The sequence below is a fragment of the Uranotaenia lowii genome, chromosome 3 (assembly GCF_029784155.1).
Source record: "Uranotaenia lowii strain MFRU-FL chromosome 3, ASM2978415v1, whole genome shotgun sequence".
Lineage (NCBI taxonomy): Eukaryota > Metazoa > Arthropoda > Insecta > Diptera > Culicidae > Uranotaenia > Uranotaenia lowii.
In genome coordinates this window covers 176,469,019-176,493,620 of record NC_073693.1, presented here as the reverse complement: position 1 = coordinate 176,493,620, position 24,602 = coordinate 176,469,019, and positions in this window count along the sequence as shown.

Sequence of the window (24,602 nt, the reverse complement as noted above, 5' to 3'; positions counted from 1 at the left end):
CTAACGGGTAAGAAAAAACACCATTTTTACGAATTTTTTTTAGAGCTATCATTAAAACAAATGTATTCAAATTTTTTGCATCATACAAAGCGTTGTTAAAAGAACATTTAGTCATTTTTTCGTAGAAAAATATTGAAAAATTAGTTGGTGACGGAGCACTTTCGATGATGCCTTTTAGAAAACAGGATTTGCGGTGGACACTGTATCTCAGCACAGAATCATCTGAAGTCAAAAAATCAGAGCAAAATATTTTTAATAGATATTTTTCTGGACCCCAACGATTTTATTTAACTTAAAAAAAAATTTTTTTTAAATTTTTGTGGCTGTTTGAAGTAAAAACTACAATTTTTCACGAAAAAATCTGCCATATTTTATCTGTAAAATCTCCCCAAAGTAAAAAAAAACAAAAAAAAAAAAAATCGTTGTGGTTTGGTATTTTATATGTAGAAAATATGTTCTTTCGAGAAAAACGCGTTTGAAGTTTCTGCTCTAGAATTCTTGCAGTATTAGATAAGAGGAGATAAATGCCTATAATTTCTACATTTTTGCTTCGATTGACTTGAAAATTTGACACAACATTCTTGAAATGTTTTACAGTAAGAAAATAAAAAAAAAATGATTTGAATTTTTGAGTTATTGAACTTTGTTTGGAAAATTTCATAAAATGTGACTTTTTGATTTTTTTTATCACTTTAAAATGTTTCTCACATGAAAAAAATATAACAAAAGTATTTACTCCTTTATATTCGGGATTTTCAGAAAAAGTTTTCTAAAATGTTCATTATGGGTACAATTGATCCCTAGAGTTCAAAAAGGAATATTCTTATTCTTATTCTTATTACGAGATAATTAATATTTAAGGGCTAAAAAGGGCTACAAAATTGGGTTTAAATTAAATTATAGAAAATAGCGCCTTTGAGTATGCAATGTCACTAGGGTTGAGTCAAAGTTATGGAATTTTCTTTTTCTGACACCTTAATAAAAATTGTGAAATGAGAACAAACATGACCAGAATAGTCAATTGACATTCTATCTTGGGTTTTTGTTTGATGTTTTTTTTTTGTTTTGTTTCGATAATAGCCGTTTTACCATCTTCATGGCCTTGCGACTTTTCAATTGGCGCAAAGTTATTGAAAAACTTATCCGGTACAACTGGGCTCGATGTTTACTCTTGGGCTCCAACTCGTAGACATCTGCTAAAGAGGCAACTGACTTGCCAACTGACCTATATCACAAGCCCTTGATTTTTTTTTGCAAGAATTGAACCTCCTGAATAAACAATCAAATCTGCTTCAATAGAGAGGATCAAGTCTCCATTAACTTAAAAAATATCCCAAGTTTTTTACTCCCATGAAAATGCTTCTAGTTTATCTACGGGCTTAAGTTTCATTCCAACTTTTGGAGCAAAGAAACTTGAAGTAACACGCTGTCAGAAAATGTAAAATGAGGTGAGTTGCTAAATTTTTCCAAAAAGATATGTTGAAATTAAGAAAATGGGATAAAGTATCTTATTTTCTTCTACACATTCAGAACTCGTGAAAATATTCTTCAAACAATATTTTCGTACAAACAATATAATCCTTTAATGCTGCTCTATTTTTAACTGTATGACTTCAAATTCAATTTTTCTGAATCTGTTTGAGAAAGCCTCGTTTTCTTTTACTGACATTTCCATCCCCGCGGATGATTCATCTCTATACCCGTGAAAATCTCGGTGTAGTTCAAAGACATTGAGTTCAAAATTATAACTGGATATAATATGAACATCTCGTTGACATACTTTCGGATTACAATTTTACTACGCTTATCTGATAGCGTAGAACAGAAGACAGTAAAAAGTCGTGATTTCGTGAATGCCATAAAAATAGTGAAACAACTATAATCGTAACAAAAAATAAAAGAAGACAGCATAACAACATAAATTCAATTAAACTTGGTCAGCGTGACAAGTATATCAAGAATGTTTTTGAATAAATTTGTTTGCCACGGACTAGGCACAACGGTTTAAATGTCAAATATCATAAGACCGTATTTTTCTAAGCCCAAGTATATTCTCGTTGCTTTTACGTTAAACGTCTTCCTGCTTTGTACTTGAAATAAGTTCGGGCATTTTCTGATGCTAATTTGGTTATCAAATTGCTCTCATAGTTGTATTAGTTAGTCGTCGTCCAACAGAAAAGTTCCATCAAACGTATTAGAATACGAGAGGACTATACATTTGGTTGACTAACCTACGAACAGTAATTACCTAGACTCGGGAGCAATTAAGCATTCAATTGCTCGCATTATGCCATCATTTTTTCGAGAGATGAACATAAGTACTGTTGGTGCATAATTCCCTTTTGTGTAATTTGATCAAACATACATATGTCAAAATTAGAACGGTTCAAATATGTTTAACGAATGAAATTATTGCAATTGTTTATATTTTAAACACTTTTCCAAAAGTATAAAACCCACGATAGGTTTTCGAAAAAACAGTCAGTTATTGTGGATAAATTGAACTAGATAAGTTGGGCGTTCATATGCATTACCAGCAAATGAATCAACCTAGCAAAAATGCTAGCCAGGTTGACTATGGCGATCTTCGCCGTAAGGTCTGATGTAATTAAAATAAACCCCACAAGCCAGAAATAAACCGCTGCGATCGCTAGATATTGACTGATTGCAGCATCCGAGCTCAAACCGAAAAGGTGTAAGTAATGGTGTTTTTTTTCTCTCCCTCTTTATTTTGAGATTGAATCCATTTGAAGCCGGTCAAAACAACAGCCGAAAAAGAAAACACTTTACGCGGCCCGAATCGCGGAACGCTATCATTATGAAATGATCACTCGAAGGAATCGATGTATGCAGTATCAAAATGTGCCTTACTGTTGTTGGCCGTCGTCGTTGAGATTTTGAACTCCATATGAAATTATGTATCAACTAACAACAGCCGCACTTTTCCAACCGTTTGCAAAAGTGTGTAAGAATTTACGATCGATAATGAAGACGATTCTCGATCGTAAATGAATAGGTTGAAATATTTTTTAGCAGCAATTATCCATTATTTTCGCTCCCCGTGAGATGTTCAGATGAAACAGGCTGCATGGTAATGTTTGCGGGTCCCAAAAGCAACTCGCCGATCAACGAACGGATGCCTCGCTTTCAATTGGGGACTCCTATCGTTTCTATTCGGGAAGCCCGTTACCGTATGTAGTGCGCCGACCTAGATTTTTCCCAGGAACCTGTCAGGAATTAACGGCCTGTAGATACCATTTTTCGCGCAGTGTGTGAGCAAAAGGCCATAAGTAAGCATAAGGGACGGATGGCCGGTTTGGTTTGGTGAGGAAACTTGTCTATTCCGTTTGTTGGCCTCGAGACATATAGAAAGGCCTATTCCTACATAACATTCAAATGATGCGATCATAAATAATGGCTACGAGATGGCATGGCGAGAAGTTTGTAACCGGTCGAAAGAAAACGTCGCAACATGGAAAGCGACGAAGAAATCGAATAATATTCGAGAATTCGCACTTGATTCTTTTCCAGTCAGCCAGCAATTGCCGACCTTTCTCTTCGCAGTCACAGAAGATGATGATCGATACGCAGCAGAAACTGCGTGGGCAACGAACATCAAACCTGTGGCGCAGGTTCCGATACGATAGGGTTATGATGCTAGTTCGGCTGGGAAAACAGTTATCAAAGCAAGTTTTCCTACTTATGCCATTCGGTTGCATTAGCCAGTCGTTGCACTCAATTCGTCGATGATTTATTTTTCACCTTGGCTGAGTCTGAAATGTCCCCTTCAGGCTAAAACTTAAAAGAAGTCCCGAACCGTAAAACTTAATCAGGTTTCACAGTTGTGAAACTTTAAGTATTATTTATTTATTTCTTCTATTTACATGGCTTTCTATACTATATTCTGTAAAGATGTTTATGGACGATAAAACGCTTCGAATTAGAAAAATTTGAACTAACTGACCAATACTATGAATTTGTCCACCAAGAAGTCATTTTTAATTTTCCATATTCATTCAAATTCTTATACTCCATTTGAAAGGTTTGTATTGCATCAGTGCACGTTTTAAATCTATTGTAATAAAGATTCGGATTCTCTTAAAACTTTTGAGGCTATTTAATGACGCAACGAAATTTTGAGGATTATTGAGGTTTACATTGCACTCTATAGATATATTGTAATAAATATTCGGATTTTCTTCAAACTTTAGAGACCACGTTCAATGCTTTTTACAGAATTATAATCGGTTGAAAACTTAAGAAGTTACAAAGGGGTATACGAAAAAATGTGACGCATCGAAAACGTTGTTGTGTCGTGGAACAAACTGTTTGTTTGTTTTATGTATTCGTAACACACATTCGTATTCACACATTACATACTTTTGAAACTTAGAATTTTAGATAATTTTAAAACCATTATTTTTTTTTTACTTTAACTCTAATTGTTGGCGAGGCCCCTCGTAAGCTGGATGAAAATGAGATGTGAGTCCCAGGCTCTCGTATTTACATAGTTGTTTAGAATGTAGCAAAAGCGGAATGTCATTATGAAAAATCTGTGAATTTGGAAAAACGTGTTCACAAAGTAATAGTTTGGCAAATCTCGGATTTATTAGAAAATCCAGTTTAAAACCGGTTATATTCAGTTATATTTTCTGTATGAAAGTGTAGGTAATCGAGAGGATTTATTCAAGTGTTATTTTTACCTTAACTTTAACCTAGTTGGGAATTTTGGCCTTAATTTCTGTAGTAGCAAGTCGTGAAAAATTGTCATCTGTTCTAACAGATTTTGGTAAGATTTCTACCAAAAATAAATCTAAGTTAAATTTATTAGTCAGATCTAGTTAATCTTAATCTAAAAATCTACTAGGAAGCGCTGATTGACCTAAAACGACTCATCTGAAAATTAGAGATACATATAACCTCAATCTATATCCGCTGGCATTTCCGTTATTACAAAGGCACTTAAATGTAAGTTTCTGAAATCTATTATTAATTAAGTTCACAATACTGAAAAATTATAAAATTTTAGCTTTGAAGCAACTTGCTATCAAAATAAGTTTATTGTTTATTGTTTAAAAAAAAACATCAACGGATCACATGTTGATCCTAATGATTACTAACTAACAAATTAAAATTAATATCAACATAAGACTACACAATACTTCATACACTTAAAATTTTCCTTCGGGATACGTTCCTTGAGACGTCGAAGTCGAAATGTTCGGAAAACCGATTAAAAGTTTTTAGAATGCCGATGAAAGCGCTGTTAGCCCCGTAATTGTTCAGGCGAATCGGAACGTAGAGCTGCAGGTTCTGGTTTCGTAATCCTCGGGGTAGTACGCTTAGAGGTATGGCCTCCAACAGTTCGGGGCAGTCGGTTCTAGATGTTAGAAGGTCCGCTACAACTAGAGCACGTGTAGCATTTCGGCGTGCTTGAAGCGTATCTAAGCCTATGAGACGGCAGCGGCTTTCATAGCTTGGTAAACGAAACGGATCCTGCCAGTTTAAGTGTCGTAGAGCGTACCGCAAGAAACACCGCTGGATAGCCTCGATTCTTTCAGCTCCGTTCTGGTAGAAAGGGCACCAAACAGCTGAAGCGTACTCGAGAATAGAACGAACTATGCAACAATAAAGACTTTTCAGGCAGTATACGTCTTTGAAATCTTTGGCCATACGAAACAAGAATCCAAGGCTTCGAGAAGCTTTGTCGACAACATAGTTCGTATGAATCTTGAACTCCAGCCTTCGGTCGAGAATAACGCCCAGATCGTTGATATGGTCCACCCGGATGATGGTTTGGTCTTCGAGGATGTACTCTGCATGAAGAGGATGCCGCTTACGGGTAAACGATATTACCGAGCATTTACTGCGGTTCAAGGGCAAGCAGTTGATATCGCACCAGTGAGCAAAAGCGGTGAATTGCTGTTGGAGGAAGTTGATGTCGTCTTGGCCGTTTATAGTGTGAAAAAGTTTCAGGTCATCAGCATGAGCGAGCTTTGTGCCACCGAGGAGCGAGAGTACATCATTAAAATAGATCACGAAAATGATCGGTCCCAAATGACTTCCTTGAGGCACTCCTGAAGAAGCAACGAACTGCCTAGAAAAGGATTCACCAGTACGAACGGATAACTTTCGTCCCGTTAAGTAACTCCGGAACCAATCCAGTAGGGAATCACAGAAGCCTAAACGTTCGAGCTTTGCGATTGCAATTTCGTGGTTCACCTTATCGAACGCAGCAGAGAGAACTGTGTAAATCGCGTCTGTTTGACTTTTCTTGGCAAAGCTGTCCTGCACGAACGATGTAAAGCTCAGTAGGTTTGTAGTCGTGGATCTTTTAGGCATGAACCCGTGCTGATCGTTGGAGAAGTGATGCTTGCAAAATGAGAAGATGGGATCCAAAACAACTAGTTCAAACAATTTGGCGATCGCGCATAGAGCGGAGATTCCACGATAGTTGCTCACGTCTCTCTTATCTCCCTTTTTGTGGACAGGAAACATGTGAGCTTCTTTCCACAATGAAGGAAAGATTCCGCCGTCCAGCGATGATTGAAAGATATGCCTGATAGGTGTCAGCAAAGATGGCATAAAACGCTTCAGAAAGGTAGCTGGTATACCGTCCGGGCCCGTAGAAGATGAATTTTTTAGCTTAGCTGTCGCTTTTAGAATGGCTGCATCGTCGACCAGAATACCATTCAAAGATGACCCTAGGGGTGATATATTCAGTACAGCTCTGGCCAGTTGCTCCAAGGAAATTCTCCCAGTTGTGAAAATACTAGAAAATTTCTCGGCAAAAAGTTCACAAATTTCTGGATCAGAATTCGCTGTGTCGCTGTCGAGGAACATGTAGGACGGAAGCCCTGGTTCTTTCCGTTGATTTTTTACGTGCTTCCAAAAAGATTTCGGACTGGGCTTGAAATTCCTTTGTAACCGATTTAGATAATTCAAGTAGCTACGCTTACTGACTTTTTTATAAGCAGAGTTTAGTTTGCGGTATTCTCCCTTAGTGTAAGGGGATTTGTGCTTGTTGTAGTTTCGGAGTGCACGTTTCTTGGCCGTCTTCAGTCGCCGCAGTTCTTTAGTGACCCAGGGATCAGTAGCTACCCTACGTTTCGGAACATGACGATCAATAACGTAGTTAAGAATGTTCGAAAAAGTCTCAGCAGCTGCATTTGGATCAGAAGGATCGAGCTCAACTTCCCATTCGATGGACTCAAGAACGAGAGATAAAGTTTCGAAATCCACGTTCTTGATATCTTGATAGAAGGATACCGTTTTCTTCACTGGAGCATATCTCCTTGCAGCAGCGAAAGAGACCACTAAGGCTGGGTGATGTGGAACAGCTTTGACAAGGGGAGCGGGAGCTAAGTCAAACGTCGGAATCCAGAAACCTTCGTTAACGAAACAGAGGTCGAGCATACGTCCGTTTTCATTCTCGATATTATTTATCTGACGTAGAGTCGCTGTACTCAGGGCGTCTAGGTATATGCTAGAAGATGCCGAGAACGAAGAGTGCACAGGATCTGGAAACAGAAAGCCACTTCGAGAGGAGCACCATTTTAGACCGGGCATGTTGAAGTCGCCAAAGATAAGTATGTCATCCTCAGGAGAGCAAAAGGAGCTGACTTTAGACAGGCAATGCGAAAAGGACTCTGCTAAAACCAGGTCGCCAGAACGATCAGGAGGCACGTACACTACGCATAGATAGAGTTTCCGATTACCGAGATCAATGCGGGTCCAAAGAATCTCCAGACCTTCCCAGGAAACGTCTTCGATAATCACAGCCGGGAGTTTAGATCTAACGGCAAGTAACACTCCACCGCCAGTAGATTTTTTGCTGATGAGGGGGCTACGGTCGCAACGAAACACTGTATAATCTGGGCCAACAATCTGACTGGAGAGGGTACGGTCATTAAGCCATGTTTCGGTAAAGGCAATGATATCGTAGCAGCAACACGAAGTAGCAAGCAGATAATCGATCAAGCAGGTATTGACGCCACCCGTGTTCTCGTAGAAAATGCTGATAGAGTAGTCCGATTCAGATGCAGTACCGGGACGAAGATCGCTGAAAAGGCAGATTTCATCACGCGGAGAAGAACAGTCGACGATATCGTACTTGCCTGATAGCGCAAGCTGGAGAACCCCTTCGCCACAGACGAACTCAGGGCCGGGACGACTGTAGACGCTGGCAGGAAACAGCGCGACTGAGTCGAAGGGCTCTGGGGTCTCCGTGGTTCCTAATTCGTTGCGTCCCGGTGCTGGAGGCCCAGTAGAAAACGCCGGATTTCCGAAGTCAGGAGTGTTTAGCTGGATGCATCTGTCGGAAGGCGGAAACTGACTACGCCAAGAAGATGTTCTTGTCGTAACAGGGTACTTGCCTGTAGGTGTGATCTGGAGAACCCCATCGCCTCCAACGAACTCAGGGCCAGGACGACTGATGACGCAGGCAGGAAGCAGCGCGACTGAGACGAAGGGCTCAGGGGTCTCCCGAGGGCTCAAAACGATGCGTCCTGGTGACGAAACCCGAGAAGCAGTTGAGGCACTTGTAGACGAGATTTGTTGGTAGACTTCGTAGGATCTGCGGTTAGGTGAAAATTCATCACACAACGAGAATGTTCCGGGAAAAAATGAATACTTGCCTGGATCAGTAGGCTGGAGGACCTCATCGCCGCATTCGAACTCAGGGCTGGGACGGCTGAAGACGCTGGCTGGAAACAGCACGACTGAGTCGAGGGGCTTTGAGGCCTCCCAAGTGCCAAGTTCATTGCGTCCCAGTGGAGAAACCCCAGAAGCGTTGGCTGATCCTCCCATGGCAGGAAAACGGTCAAGAGATAAACAGCAGAGAGCTAGGGTCTCGTCGTCATTGTCAGTTGGAATGAGAACCATGTGATTCCCATCAACCTTCAAACCTCTAAAAGGGTCTACCTCAAGGACACCGGTACGGTTGTGGACCGACCCGTTCCAAAAACTATCGGTGTGGTAGCTTCGACAGTTGGCTGGAAGAGTTGTACCGATGGGGCAGGAGTCTGAGGCCGACGGTAGAAGTTTTTTGACAGATCCATAAATTCACGAAACTGCATCCCCGAGGGCCAGGTCGTTGTGTTCAGCGCGGCATCTTTGAGCGAAGGATCCAATCCGATTTTAAAAGAAACAAATCTTCTAGTGGAGCCATCTACTCCTTTCGGGAGCAATCGTTTCACTTCAACTGGTGAGGTTATATCCAAGCAACGAGAGACTATTTTGTTGACATCTTCATCGGTTATTTGCGGTTGAAGTCCAGCTAGATACAGCCAAAACTGCTTGTTGTTGCTTATTTACTGCCTTGATCCGAACACTAATCGTGGAGCAATTTCGGGTGAAATGATTGTCATGACTCATGATATACGTTTTAACAAAGCTAGCATTCAAAATAAATCAATACCTATTGTAAAAAATTACTGATGAGAAACTAAAGTGATAAATCTGGACGCGCTGTTTATTATACCATACACACAACGAAAAAAATCTGTAAAATCACATCACATGTGATGTAAATAAAAAGAAGCATCATATATGACGGAATTTTCAGTGCTTGTTGGAAATTACACGCCAGTAAAATTCTGCAACATGTAAAATGAAAAATGATGTAAAATTTTGCAACGTGTAAAATAAAAAAGATGTAAATTATAAAACCACTGAATCTTAAAAGAAAAACATTCCAATTGGAATTTGTTTTGTTTTATTTATTGTTATTATGATTAAATAATGGAATTTTCTCAGCTGTTAATGAAAATAAAATCTTTTTATTATAAATATAATTTATTTTATCAAGCGGCAAAATTTTTTCATCTCACAATTTTATTTAATTAGGAGCCACATTCACACAATTATTTTCTTCCCCTAAGTACCGGATCCAAATTTGGGTATCATGCAGCAACTTCCAGAACCGCATCCCTGCTGCTCAAAGATCTCCGGGAACCATCAAAACCGAAAAGCTTACTCACGCGCGAGGAAAAGGCTTAGACAAAATACTTTGGTGCACGACTTGACCTAACAGTTTGTTTACATTTTTCTGTATGGTCCTTTTCCCATTCCTGCCCCTCGAAGATTTCCAGGAACCAGCAAGATTGATTAACTTAATCGCGGAAAACCTTCTTCAATAAAATATTATTGGGCACGACTTGACGCAACACTTTGTTGACATTTGTGTCTGCCTGTTTTCGACAGTTTGTATTTTTACATGACATCATCGCGTTCAGTGTATTGTAATATTAATTAAATTCAAATTCAATGTCCTATAAAATTCCATGTCGTGTAATTTTAAGAAATTTCTAATTCAGTGCTGTTAAGAATTTTGTGTGACCCGAAAATGTTGTAATATTACATCACATATGATGTAACGAAAAAAAAGCATCACATATAATGGAATTTTCAGTGCAAGTTGAATATTACACGTCTATAAACTTCAACAGACCTGTAAAATATGAAAGACATGTAAAATATTTGAGACGTGTAATATTGAATTCGCATTGAAAATTCCGTCATATGTGATGCTTCTTTTTATTTACATCATATGTGATGTAGATTTACATCAAATAATCGTGTTCCGTGTCAAGTTATGTTCGTGTCATTAGAATTCAGTGCTGTTAAGGATTCAACTTTTTTTATTTTGTAAATTTACATTAATAAATCGCGTTCCACGTCATGTAATAATAAAGGTTTTCTATTTCAGTGCTGTTTAGGATTCAGATTTTTTTTCTGTGTAGTGCTCCTACACAGAAAAAAAATCTGAATCCTTAACGACACTGAAATTGAAAACCTTTATTATTACATGACATGGAACGCGATTTATTTATGTAAATTTACAAAATAAAAATGGTTGAATCCTTAACAGCACTGAATTCTAATAACACAAATATTACTTGACACGGAACGCGATTATTTGATGTAAATTGACATCACATATGATGTAAATAAAAAGAAGCATCACATACGACGGAATTTTCAGTGTGAATTGAATATTACACGTCTTAATATTTAAAATGTCTTTTAAATTTTACACGTCTGTTGAAGATTACAGACGTGTAATATTCAACTCGCACTGAAAATTCAATCATATGTGATGCTTCTTTTTCGTTACAAAAGTGATGTAATTTTACAATTTTTTTTTTGTCACACGAATTTCTCAACAACACTGAATTGGCGCGCGAGTAAGTTAATCGATGTTGATGGTTCCCGGAGATATTCGAAAAGCAGGGATGCGGTTCTGGAAGCGGATCCACGGTGTTCAACATTGGATCCGGTGCTTCGCGGAAAAAATAAAAGAAACAAAATATAATGTGTGTTAAAAAAATTTTGCCGCTTAATAAAATGAATTATATTAATTATAGATGTGTTTTATTTTTGTTAAGAGACGTCAAAATTCCTGTATTAACAATAAATAAAACAAAACAAATTCCAATTGGAAAGTTTTTCTTCCAACATTCAGTGATTTTATAATTTACATCATTTTTATTTTACACGTTGCTAAATTTTACATCATTTTTTATTTTACACGTTGCAAAATTTTACTGGCGTGTAATTTCCAACTAGCACTGAATATTCCGTCATATATGATGCTTCTTTTTATTTACATCATATGTGATGTAATTTTACAGATTTTTTTGGTAGTGTGTAGTTATTGGATCTGGAATTTTTTGACAGTACTTTGTTTTGGAATGTTTCCTCTATCATGGTTGAAAATTTCATTACGATTCGTTTTGTTTCAAAAAAGTTACACATGATGGAAGCCGTGAGAAACATGTCAAAAACTCGACGTGGTCGGGTTAAAAAATCGGGAAATCGTTAAAAATGGTCAAATAAACCGTGTGCAGCGTTCTCGAACGTTTCCGTGAGATGCATACTATCGATCGGCAGGTTCATACCAAGCGTCATGGTGGAATTAAGGATCGAAAACTGCATTTGAAGGAGTTGAGAACGATCAAGGCAAACCCAGGGCAGTCGGACTAAGACATCGCCAAGAAATTCAACGCCAACCGGTGCACCGTCAGAAGGATTCGTCTGCGCGAAGGAATACGATCCTATCGGGCCAGTAAGCAACCAAACCGGACATTGAAGCAGAATTTAGTAGCCAAAGGACGTGCCCGGAAGTTATACAAGAAGATTCCAACGAAGTTCGACGGATGCATCCTCATGGATGACGAAACGTACATGACGATGGATTCTGGGCAGCTTCCTGGCCAAAAATTTTATAAAGCCACTGCAGTGGTGCACTGCACTGGTCATGATGATGTCCCCGGCAAGTTCGATTTCGTTTTTGCCGATAAGTTTGCATAAAAGTGTTTGATCTGCAAGGTTTTTGCAGCTGAGGACGAAAAACCCCGGTTTTTGTGACAAACACGACCATGGACTGCAAAATGTAAAGAACCAGTAAAGTTTTGGCCAAATTTGGCAAGCTGCCACTACAGCAAAAAGGTGCTACAGTGGTATCGGAACATTTATTTCATTTTATGGAATCTAAAATTCATTAAATAAAAGGATACTTATCGTTTTTCCATAAAAGGCCTCGGGTATTTCTAACCAACCAATAACCCATATTAGAAAAGCTTATCTGATCACAGCATGTCGAGATCGTTACGGCGATTGGCCAAATCGCAAACTTTTCTTTCCCACACCAACTCGACATAACAATCACTTTTTCAATTATCACATTCAAAACATCAATTTCGAGGTTCTAGTTTTCTTGATTGAGATTTAATTCATAGGCGTCCCAGGAAATTATTTAATAACAACAATCTCAATCGACGATTATCACGGAATGTGCAAGAAAATGCAGCCGCATCACATTTTCACTCAGATTTTTAAATCCACAGACCATTACCGAAACACAACCTCCGCTATTTCGATCTATTAGTGGAAACTTCTTCGTAAACTTAGAGTAACACTAATTCAAACGCACTGGATTCACAAACTTCACTTCAATTGCCCAAACTAAAACGATACATGCCTTTTGCTCGATGCAAATTTATGAAATGTGCATTGCTATCATCACACAAGCCTGTTTGAAACACTTCCGGCGATCAGAGATTCAGTAAACACTCTTAAGTTACCTACATATCTCCGAACAATTTATAAAAATTATTCTAATTAAAACAATCAATTTAAATACATATTTTTGCGGACCAGAAAAATCACGTGTGCTGCCATCAGTACAACGCCTACTCCTCCTCGTCATAGTAACGACTCATAACGATGAAAAAATATCATATTATTCACAAACTTACCTCTGTTTTAAAACTTTGGTGAACATCGCAAATTTTGAACCATGGGGCATGATTTATAAAACGAGCATACTAAATAACAAACTATCAGGTTCCAAGGCGCGACACAATTCAAGGAATCCTTCTATTTGTGATGTCATGCAAATTTTTATACGCATCTTACTTCGCTTCCAGCTACTTGTTTTAAAAAACATAATAGTAATTTCAACACATCATTATAAATTGAACCCGGAAATGTTTCCGAAATTGTAGTTCTTCAGATGAATAAGTGTGTGTTTCAATGAAAAATCCCCCGGCGCTTCCCGCAAAATGCAGAAAATCACCTCACGTCTCTTTATAAATCAATAAACGGTATTTCAGAATTTTCTAATTTTGAGAATTCTCAGTAAAAACTTTCAGGAATGGAACATCAAGGAAAATATGAACCATTTATTGGTTACATGTTTTTACTTTCTAATTGACGTGCTTGCGAACGAAAAATTTATTTTTTTTTTCAAAAATCATTTGTTAGATATATTTGCAATGAATAAAAGTTAAAATAAGAAAACAAGTTTGCGGTAATAATACCTACCATATTAAAATATTGTTGGTTGTATAACCGTGAATTCAAAAAAAAAAAAAAACTTGTTTTTCTTATGTTTCATTCCCAATTCAATAAATTTCATGCCGAGTCAGGTTAAAACAAATGGAATATAATCCAGAACTTTGGAGAATTTGGATACTCTAAAATTTTCGGGTTTTATCAGGAATGTGGATAAATTTTTAATTGGTTTTCTTTTAGCGAAAAATTAAATAGAATCGCTGGTTTAACAAGCCCTAAACAATTCACATTTCTCCTAAGCAAAGCCGGATTAAAAGGGTGGCAAAAGGGGCAATTGCCCCGGCCCCCCAGATTAGGGGGGCCCCCCGAGGAAAAAAGGTAATCATACTACTACAAATTCATGAAAAGAAATCAAAACTAGAAAATCTGGATGAAAACATGAAATATAATAACTAAAGAGCCCCCGTGAAATAATCTCTAGATTAGTTTTTGTCTAAAAAAGATAAGGGGGTCATTTAGACTAAGCAGTGAAGGAGCCTTCCCACATTTTGCGAGCTGAGAATATCAAAATCTTCTCTACAAAACCGAATTCGAAAAAAATTAAGAAAAATATGAGGCAAAACACCTCAAATTTTAATTTTTTATCGAAACATATCAATTACGATATTCTGTACAGAACTAATAAAATAAAGAAAAATCATCTCCTCATTTTCATTACATTCAAACGTCTTGCACAACACTAATGTTTGTTGCTACGTTAAGTTTCCAAGTTATGGTTCAGAAAAGGGGTAGGTTTGATAGTTATGGTTACTGCACACTTTTGAAAATTTAGGATCTTTGTTTGAGGTACTAAACTCATTTGGATTCCTTATCTGCTTTTTTTCTATGATAACTGATTCTGTGTTTTAAACATTTAATATTTATTCTCAATTTTTTTTTCAACCGATCATTTTTGCACTAATACCCCTTTGGCTTTGAGGGCATCGAATGAAACTTTCATCACATTTAGAATAACAATTTGATAAAAAAAAATTATCTGATGAAAATCATATTCAAAAGGTTTTATATTTTCTGGGTAGCATTTGAAAAAAAAAATCGAACTATAGGGGTCCCCCGAGAAAAATTGCCATGGACACCACGATGGTTTAATCCGGCCCTGCTCCTAAGAATTTAATAACTGAATTTAGGAACTGATATCGAATAATTTGGGGTCGCTGAATCTGAATATTTATTTTTTTTTCTAAACATCAGCTTCCGTTTTAAAATTTAAAGGGTTAACTTTTGATGATGAGCAAAAATTCATATAAAAAGTGTTTTGCACATTTTTCGGCAAAACTTTAGATTATTTTAAAAAAAAATGAAAAAAAGGATTGATAGCAAGAATCAACTTTCTCGAAGACCGTGTGTAATTCAGTCTTCTGATAAAAAAAAATTGCAGAAGATTTCTTTTCGTTTATGTCGCCCTATTTTTATATATTTTCTAAAGCATATTCCAAAATGTTTTACAGTCTTCAGAAAAATTAGTAATCGAATTAAAATATTTGTCTAGTATCGAAAACCCATAGATGTCTGTTGGTATGATTTTTTTTTCTAAAAATTGTAGAATTTTTATTCTCAAAGGCCTGATATTTGATGATCACAATTCTATTAGAATGTAATAATAATTTAGAAATAATTTCAAAACAAAACTGTAACTTTGTCAATAAAAATTTAATTCATTTTATAAATTGTTTTTAACAAAATCCTTGTCGAAAATCAATGATACATAAAAGCAAATAGTTTTTCCAAACTTAATTTTTTTCCTCGTTTCGCAGACGTTGAAGTCCTTCGTCCAGCATCTTTTTCGAAGCAAACCATTACTTGCCAATAACATCTGGAGCGAAAAAGTCGTACGCTTAGGCAGGTAACGAACTTGCTCCAATGCTCATTGCCCCATTATCCGGTACTAAACTCGGTCGAATGCACAGGTTCTCTGGAATTGCCACCGGTTCCATGCCCAGAAGCTTCCTGGCAGAATATGACAACGAGGCTAACTAACTAGTCACCTTCCATAATACTATATTGCCTTACCAATTCCTAACGAAAAGACATCGACGATCCAATCAACGATCCTACCGAATGAAGATCAGCCCATAAATTGCACCTGATTAGGCTTCTCTACATGATGGCATGGGCATGGGCGTCAATGCCTCGTGCCCTTGGGAAGAGATTGTTAGCTGCCAGGAGGGAGCGTGGATTGAGCGATTGCGGGTGATGATTGCAAAAGTGCCAAGAGATTTGTATTTAGGTGAATGAGTTCCCTCGAGATGTCTGTTTCTGCTTTGTGCTCGAAAAATTTGCTCGGGTTTAAATGGCTCAGATCGTTTTGTTTCAGCTCTCTAAGAATGTTTCCACTGCTAGGGTGGCTAGTAAACGTGTATCTACTTTATTACATGTATTCCTCCATAGAAAAAAACTCCACTATTCTTCAACGGCCGGATCAGAAACACCCGAATATAGGGAATTATATATACATATATTAAATTATCTATTTACAAATGGCCAAAACTAACTACAGTCATGAGAATTTTTGTTTAACTTAAAAATTTTGAACAATTGGAGGTTCAAGCATTAAAATATGACTTTTCTAAAAAAAATGTAATAACATTTCATTTGATACAAAATATTTTGCCAAGTAGAATGGGCAATTTGGTTTTCGGATGTACCTACATGGATCAGCAATATACGGCTGGAAAAATTAAGACTAGATGAGAAAAAGTTACTATGGAGTTATGAAAAACTATCATGGGAGAAAATAGTTATCTCAAATTTTTTACTGATTTTATACTTTAAACAACTTTTTTGCTTCGTAACTTTCATCTGCCATGGTAGATATTTCTGACCCCATAGTGATTTTGTATTACACATTCGGGTACACGAGAAAACCAAGATTCATACATTTTGCCCAGTCTCCTTTCGTTGAAAACTGTTCCTTTATAAAAAAATCTTATTTTCAATGAACCCATGTACCCAAATTCATTTGTGATAGACATCTCAATTTCATGTTTAGTTGAATTAAACCTATCCTACATAGTATTAATGATCATGGATAGTAATCAAATGCGACCCGAGAATTTTGAAGTTAGCCTTACTTTGAGGAAGATTACACATGTTCCAATATTTTGGTACACCCAAAATTCAGCCTCTGTGCCAATGGCGTGTAGTCAATTACATAGCATCATTGGTACAAGAAGATAACGCGACCGGTGCTGATTCGATTTGCTCCCACCGGCATTAATCTCCCAAGTTAACCGAATTGCGTATGTCTGAAAGAAACAAAATAAAAACGCTTTCACGTCCCTCCCTATCGCATCACAAGACGAAGAAGGGTGGAAATAAATACCGGCCAACACCAGGCAGCCGGCGAACCGAGCACTGTGCGTGTGAATGTAGCAAAAGCAACAACAAAAATATCCTTCTAATTCAATCCACCGGCACCGGCCAACCACGGCCAAGCTGTGCGTGTGTATGCAGTAAAAACAACAAAAAAAACATTGCTTCAATTCAATGCACCGGCAAACAACCATCGGCTAAGCTGTGCGTGTGTATGTAGCAAAAGCAACAACAAAAACATTCCTTCAATACACCGGCAAACAACTACCGGCCAAGCTGCCCGGCTTTAGCAGCTGTGTATATGTAGCGTGTGTATGTAATAGCAGGCAGTAAGCAAAGCACAGTTCTCATTCAATGGGTTTCCCGTTTCCTTCACTCCCGTTCCCTTTCCCGTTTCCATCGCAAGACAAAGGAATACCTTGAAAGGAGGCCAAACGCCGGGAAGCCTCCGTCGTGCGTTTTTTTTTGTGATTGATCGGTGGCAGAAAGCCTATGACAAACAGCCCTCGTCCTGCATGAAGCTCAAATAGTACACTAGTTAGTATGTCGGACTGGCAAGACGATTTGAATGATGATATGAGTTCGAATCTCCCCACGGCGCTGTGGTTATTATTTTTATTTTCTTGTTTCTGGGATGGATTATCCAATAGGAACGGAATCCCATAAAATCTTTTTCTTGTTTCGCTTGAATGTAGTGGTCATACATAGTTTTGGTTGGAAGCCGAGTCCTTATGCCAGTTACGGTTTTTCAAACATACCGTCTTCGGCACAGTGCACATTTCAGAGCATTATCGGCACAGAGATTTGCTAAAAAGGCATTGGATTTCTGTTACCTCTTCTATGGGTGTAGATTTGAAAGCCTTGTAACATAACTCAAACATGTTACTCAGACACTATTCATCTACAACCACTCGTTTTTATGTTATTCAAGGTCGAAGAAAAACCTCTTCAAAACATGTTTCAGAAAAAGGTTCCAGTTCACTTATCAATGCTAATAAAATCACTTAGTGCCTGAGAAAGCTGATGTTAAGAATTGTATGCTGGGCCTGACGATGTTTAAAAAAATCAAGATTATGGTCACAAAAAAAGTAAAATATAGATGTAAAATCCATTCTTTTCGATCGATCAACCACCAACATTGTTTCAGTGACTGCAATACAAAAAAAAATGAACAGAGGTTTAAGATGAAGTAATTTTACACATTTTTGTATCAATAGAGTATCAATATACGAAGCACAGTTGTTTGATCAATTTTTAAAGGTAGGTGTTTTTTTTAACTTTTTGTCAACCTAAGTTTATCTAATTTTTCCAATATCTTAATTTACTTTTCACAATCTTAAAGTAAACGCTGTATTTTTACAATAAAATCATATTCACAAGGAAGGTTATTTCATACCTATTCGAGTGAAGTCATTATATTTGCACTGCGATGTTTCACAAAAATATGATAGGTTGACATTGTGACGTGGCTGACAGGTGGAATTGCCTATCCTCTACTCTATGAGAGACTTTAAACTTAATTTGTGGTCCAAATTTTGTTTTTAAAATGCGAATTTCTAATCTGAACGAGCTTTCAAAATGGATTCCTGTTGGGAAATCTGAATGTTCCGTAAAATCTGGCTTATAAATTTGGATTTCGAATCCCATTTCCAACACACGAATTCGTAACAAATAAGAAATTTAAGGATGACTAATGTTGTTCATTTTATAATCCTCTATAAATATAAAACTCTATAAATTCTGTTTTTATTCTAGACATAAATAAAACTCTTAATTCCATGCGCGTTCATAGACAATGAATAAGTTTTGACTTGTGTGTTCGAAGACGTACACACTATTAATTTTTTGGTGTAAATTTATGTCAAATTGGATGCACAAAACTGAAGCATCACTTTTGACCTAAAATTACACTACAGAAGGCAGAAACGCTTGAAGCCATAAATACTGAGACATGATAATATGACATATGCAACATAAAATTATATCATCGATGATGTAATTTTCTGTCATATTGAACGCACAAAAGTGAACCTTCTTTTTTAATATAAATGTAGATCGTTACAGAAATTATATTGCGCTGTGAAATATTTTGGTAACATAAGCTTTCGGAAACATAAGTTTTTAGAGAAATAATAACAACAGCTGTTATTTTTCCAAAAATGTATGTTCCTGAAAGCTTGTGTTAACATTATATTAAATCACAATATAATTTTTGTAGCTATTTATATTCATACCAGCAAGGACTGATACGGGTTGAAAAAGGAAACAAGTTTATAATCCCATATAAAAAATCGGACTAATGTTATTTACAAAAATTGAAATTTTCTGGAAAGCAATAGTGTAGTTATGCCATCTTAAAAACTGTGATACATAAAACCAGTTTGCATTGTAAATAATTTTTATTCAACAGTTCAATTTAAGTTTTTGGTGTTACATTTTTATTTAATATTTGAATGCATAAACCGTTAGGGTGTGTGTGTGTGTGTGTGTGTGTGTGTGTGTGTGTGTGTGTGTGAGTGTGAGTGTGTGTGTGTGTGAGTGTGTGTGAGTGTGTGTGTGTGTGTGTGTGTGTGTGTGTGTGTGTGTGTGTGTGTGTGTGTGTGTGTGTGTGTGTTTGGATGTGGGTGTTATTAAAACACTGCCAGTCTTTATTCATCAGTTTCGATATATTACAATAACATTTTGTCTCTCTCACTTTTCTAATTATTTATCCTAAGCATCCAGATTTAGTAATTTCTCAAAGATGTGCATTAAAACTTCTTCCTTTTCCTATTTGTACCGAACGAAAACATATGCAAGCATACAAATGGGCGCTTTGAATTGTAGTTAGTATGAAATTGACAAACCTGATGATATTTCAAGCTTTCATTGCCTACCCAAAGGCGTAGTTTATATAGCATCTGTCTTATCTGCTCTTTGCTGATAAATAGGTAGGAAATATCCACTCAAGGTACTTTGGATCACAGTGGTACAATGATCTATCATGTCCCAATCAATAGCTGATGCAAAACTCAGATTGTTTATGATTTTGTTTTTATTCAATTAAATAAAAACTGCGCGAATTCGAAAAATATATGAAATATCGAGCACCTTGGCAACTTCGAAAACATTTTTTCGAAATTATTATCAGAGCAGTTGTGCTCCTCTGATCCTTAGCGCCTGAATTTGATCCAGATAAAGATAAATATTCTATATGCCTATCATAAACTTAATTGAATAAGGAACTTGCACCCTTCTTTTCTTGAGCACCAGAAAAAAGGGAAAGTGCCCAAATGCAGTTTCAAGAAAACGGGGTTCTATGTTGTCACGGTGCTCGATTTTACATATACATATTTTTGTATTCGAGCAGTTTCAATTCAATCGAAAGTGAAAAATCTGAATGTTGCACCAGATATAGACTGAAATGCTTTTAAATTAGTTGAGCCTGAGTTTCTACTTAAACTTAAAAAACGCTTACCAAATCTATTAAGCGCATGGTAGTGAAAAGAAATAACCATAATATTGTGATATTTCACTGCGGTTTACCTTTTAGTATGATTGGTAGGTGCACACTACACAAGGGCTCCAACTATTTTCTGTAAACCGCTACACCTGGATCAGCCGGTTCAGTTTGTCTGCCATTTTTGGTATCTCATAGGAGTAACCGCTCATGTGCACCAGCTGGTTCCGAAGGATGTTTAGCTCGCTGAACAACTCCGTGGCATGTGTTATCCGACAGTGGTGGGGCGGCTTAGGTTTTCCTTAAAAAACAAACTTTAATTACAATTTCAGTCATAAAAAAAAAGTTTATTCTTAGTCATACCTTGCAAGGCATCGTGTGCTGCTGGAACTTATCTTCAAAAACGCTTATATCCGATGTCCGTAGGAGAAAGATTCTTTCGAGGCGGCGCATTGATCCGCCCGAATTGTCGAAATCCATCACCGTTAAAATCTAGCCAACACACTTCAATTTCACCTCGAACCGAACCTAATTCAGCTTCGCGAAGGTGGTCCTAGCGATTCGCGACGAAAGCAACGAGAAAAGTTTTGCCAACGACGTAAACAATTTTCGGAAAGAAAACAAAACAAATCCGTCAGCTTTTACACACTAATTTTGTCTAAACTGAAATAGCGTTTAAAGGAACATAATTTTACATCATTTGAAGCTTAAATTTAGGTCGTTTGGGCATTTAGGTTCAAAGTAATGTAAAACTAGATCAGATTTGAATTAGATAAAAAAAATATTAGGTATCGAAGCGTTTCTGGCTCGTTTAATTTTAGAAACTTTTTGGTGTGTAGATTGATTTTTCATTCTTCTCCCTTCTATGTTATTTTTTAAAACTTGGTTAAAGGATACCTTCTATTCTACCTCCTTTTTAAACTTTTTAATCACCTTTTTTGGAGCCATGATGAGAACGTTATTTATAAAAAATTGTAAATTTAATACAAACTAGCTGACCCGGTAAACTTCGTTTTACCTTCTTATGTAATCGTAATAAATGTTTGATTTCATCTACACGTCCTTAACTTCATCGTGCTCGCAAATCGATTTTTATGGAAATCGTTACAAATAAAGTTGAATTTGTATTGGAACCACCTTCCATGAAAAGTGAGATTCTTGAAACTATTATACAAACAATCTCTGACCCAAAAAACCCTCGGATACCAAATTTCACTTCATTCCGACCGACCATTCATACGTGGTCGATCGGAATGAAGTGAAATTTGGTATCCGAGGGTTTTTTGGGTCAGAGATGGTTTGTATAATAGTTTCAAGAAGCTCACTTTTCATGAAAGGGGGGTTCCCATACAAAATTATCTCTTCACATCTTATATATAAGCTCTGCGACGTAGTTCCACCTCCCCGTGGTGCAGAGTGGAAACGTGTCTACAGAATTGACCAGCTGTAGATGTACGGCCAAGAGAACTACACGTCACACTTGGTACAGTCAGTTGCGACGAGCTGCGTGCCGAGTGTGGCAAAAACGTGGTGCGACTGGGCACCCTGGTACCAGTGCTCAGTTGCAAGAGGGAGGGGTCGTAACGTGTATCGGGTAGTCGCGACCCCGATATGCGGGACGACCAAATGTTTGGCGAGTTTCGATCGATCTGCCTTTTGGGGAGGTTCCTGGCCCCAATTCGCGGATACGATCGACTCACGACAGACAGAGGGGCCTTGTGCCGTAATATGTGGCGCCCATTGGATGGGCCTCAGGATGAGTCTCGAAGTGTCGAGACGGAGAAAAAGCGGGATGTGTGGTTATCTCCAGACCCGAGGAGAGGCGAGTCGTTCTCGTCTCGAATTGGGTCAAGAGACGATTTGAGCGAGGACCCTCAAGACACGAGGAGAGGTGAATGAGCGCACTCTCGAATCGTGTCAAGAGGATGAGCGAGTGAAGGTCTCGAGTCACGAGGAGAGACGGGTGAAGACGGCTCAAATTGTGACAAGAGGCCATACGTGGGACTCGAGTCACGAGTAGCGGCTAACGGACTGCCAACCCGTAAGTCGTGAATCGTGGCAAAGAGTGGTTGAGATTGCTGGTGTAGTACGAATAAAACGAGTATTTGCCGTGGAGCGCATTGCGCGAGTATGGTCTCCCATCATGGGTAAAGCCTTCGTTGCTAGGTCCGGATGGGAATTATGGCCAGAGGCCCCAGGTGGATTTTATGGCGTAGGGGTACATAGTATCATGAGTCGTCCAATTGCACCCATGGACCCAGAGTAGCAAACTGGGGGGACGCGGTGGCTCGCCGTGCCTTGGAATGCAATCCGTAAAAAGGATTTACCACCTGGGTGATCAACTAATAAAAAAACATCTTATATATAAAAATGGAGGCGTTTTCTTTGTAACAACATCACGTATGAATGGTCGGTCGGAATGAAATGAAATTTGGTATCCGAGGGTTTTTTGGGTCAGAGATTGTTTGTATAATAGTTTCAAGAATCTCACTTTTCATGGAAGGTGGTCCCAATACAAATTCAACTTTATTTGTAACGATTTCCATAAAAATCGATTTGCGAACACGATGAAGTTAAGGACGTGTAGATGAAATCAAACATTTATTACGATTACATAAGAAGGTAAAACGAAGTTTACCGGGTCAGCTAGTTATATATAAGATGTGAAGAGATAATTTTTTATGGGAACCCCCCTTTCATGAAAAGTGAGCTTCTTGAAACTATTATACAAACTATCTCTGACCCAAAAAACCCTCAAATACCAAATTTCGCTTCATTCCGACCGACCATTCATACGTGATGTTGTTACAAAGAAAACGCATCCATTTTTATATATAAGATTGAATATTTTTCTCAATATTGGAAGTTGTTTGGAGAATCAACTTAGAGTTTAGTAAATCATATGGCTGAATCGATAGATACCTATAAAAAGTAGTCTTAAACCCATAATTTATTATATCACCGATTACCAAATATTACTATAAGTAAGGCAATAAAAAGTCAGCAGTTCGTCTTTTTTATTCAAGCCTGATTTATCCTGAATATAAAATTCAAGGTTCCCTGAATTTTGGAAAAAAAATGTTGGCAACCCTGCCTTCAAGTAGCGTATGTCAACAAATAACAACATGTGGATGACCATTCCAACGATTGACATTTTATAATCATGTAGATCGTGGAACGTACTTTTTGACACTAAATTCAATGCTGAAAAGTAGCACTTTTCGATACTGTTTTCAGTGTCAAAATGTTTACTTTCGCAGACTGAATGGCGTAAATGAATTTTTAAGGGATTTTTCCGAATTTGCATAACATTTTGTAGTCAACTCATTGCAACACTCATTGCAACACTAGATTTTTTCAGCACTCAACGAAATTATCCAACTCGGTAAGCCTTGTTCCATAAATAACTGTTTGAAAAGGTCTTCTAAAGGTTTTCAAATTAGTTTTCCATAAAATACTTAACCTTTCGTCTGTTAAAGTATCAAATTTGCTACAGCAATAGAACAGAACAAAAATAAGTAAAACATTTTTTTTAAATTTTGGTTTTGTTTAATGCGTTTTTTGCATCTGTTTTAAATGATTTTTAAGAAAGTGCTACTATGCTAAATTTCCTGAACAAATAAAGTGAATCCAGCCTTTTGAAGCAAGCAATTTTTTTAAGACCCGCGTGATAATCAGTGCTTAAACATTTTTGGAGAACAATCTTATTGAGCTTACTCAAGAACATATTTTGAAAAATATTTATAGAGTTTTACTAAATTAAATACATGTTTTAATTTAGCACTGATGTGATGAATCGAAAATAACGTCACAGGTCACATTTCCGTCCTTATTTAATTTTTCTTCGATTACTCTCTAAGGTCCTTTTAAATTCTTCCCTTTAAATGAAAGACTTGCGTTGCCGTTGACAAATGTCCAAAATCTGATTTTTATTTTCGAAGCTTACTATGATTAGACAAATCAATTTTCTATCGCAAATGTATTGCTATCTCTT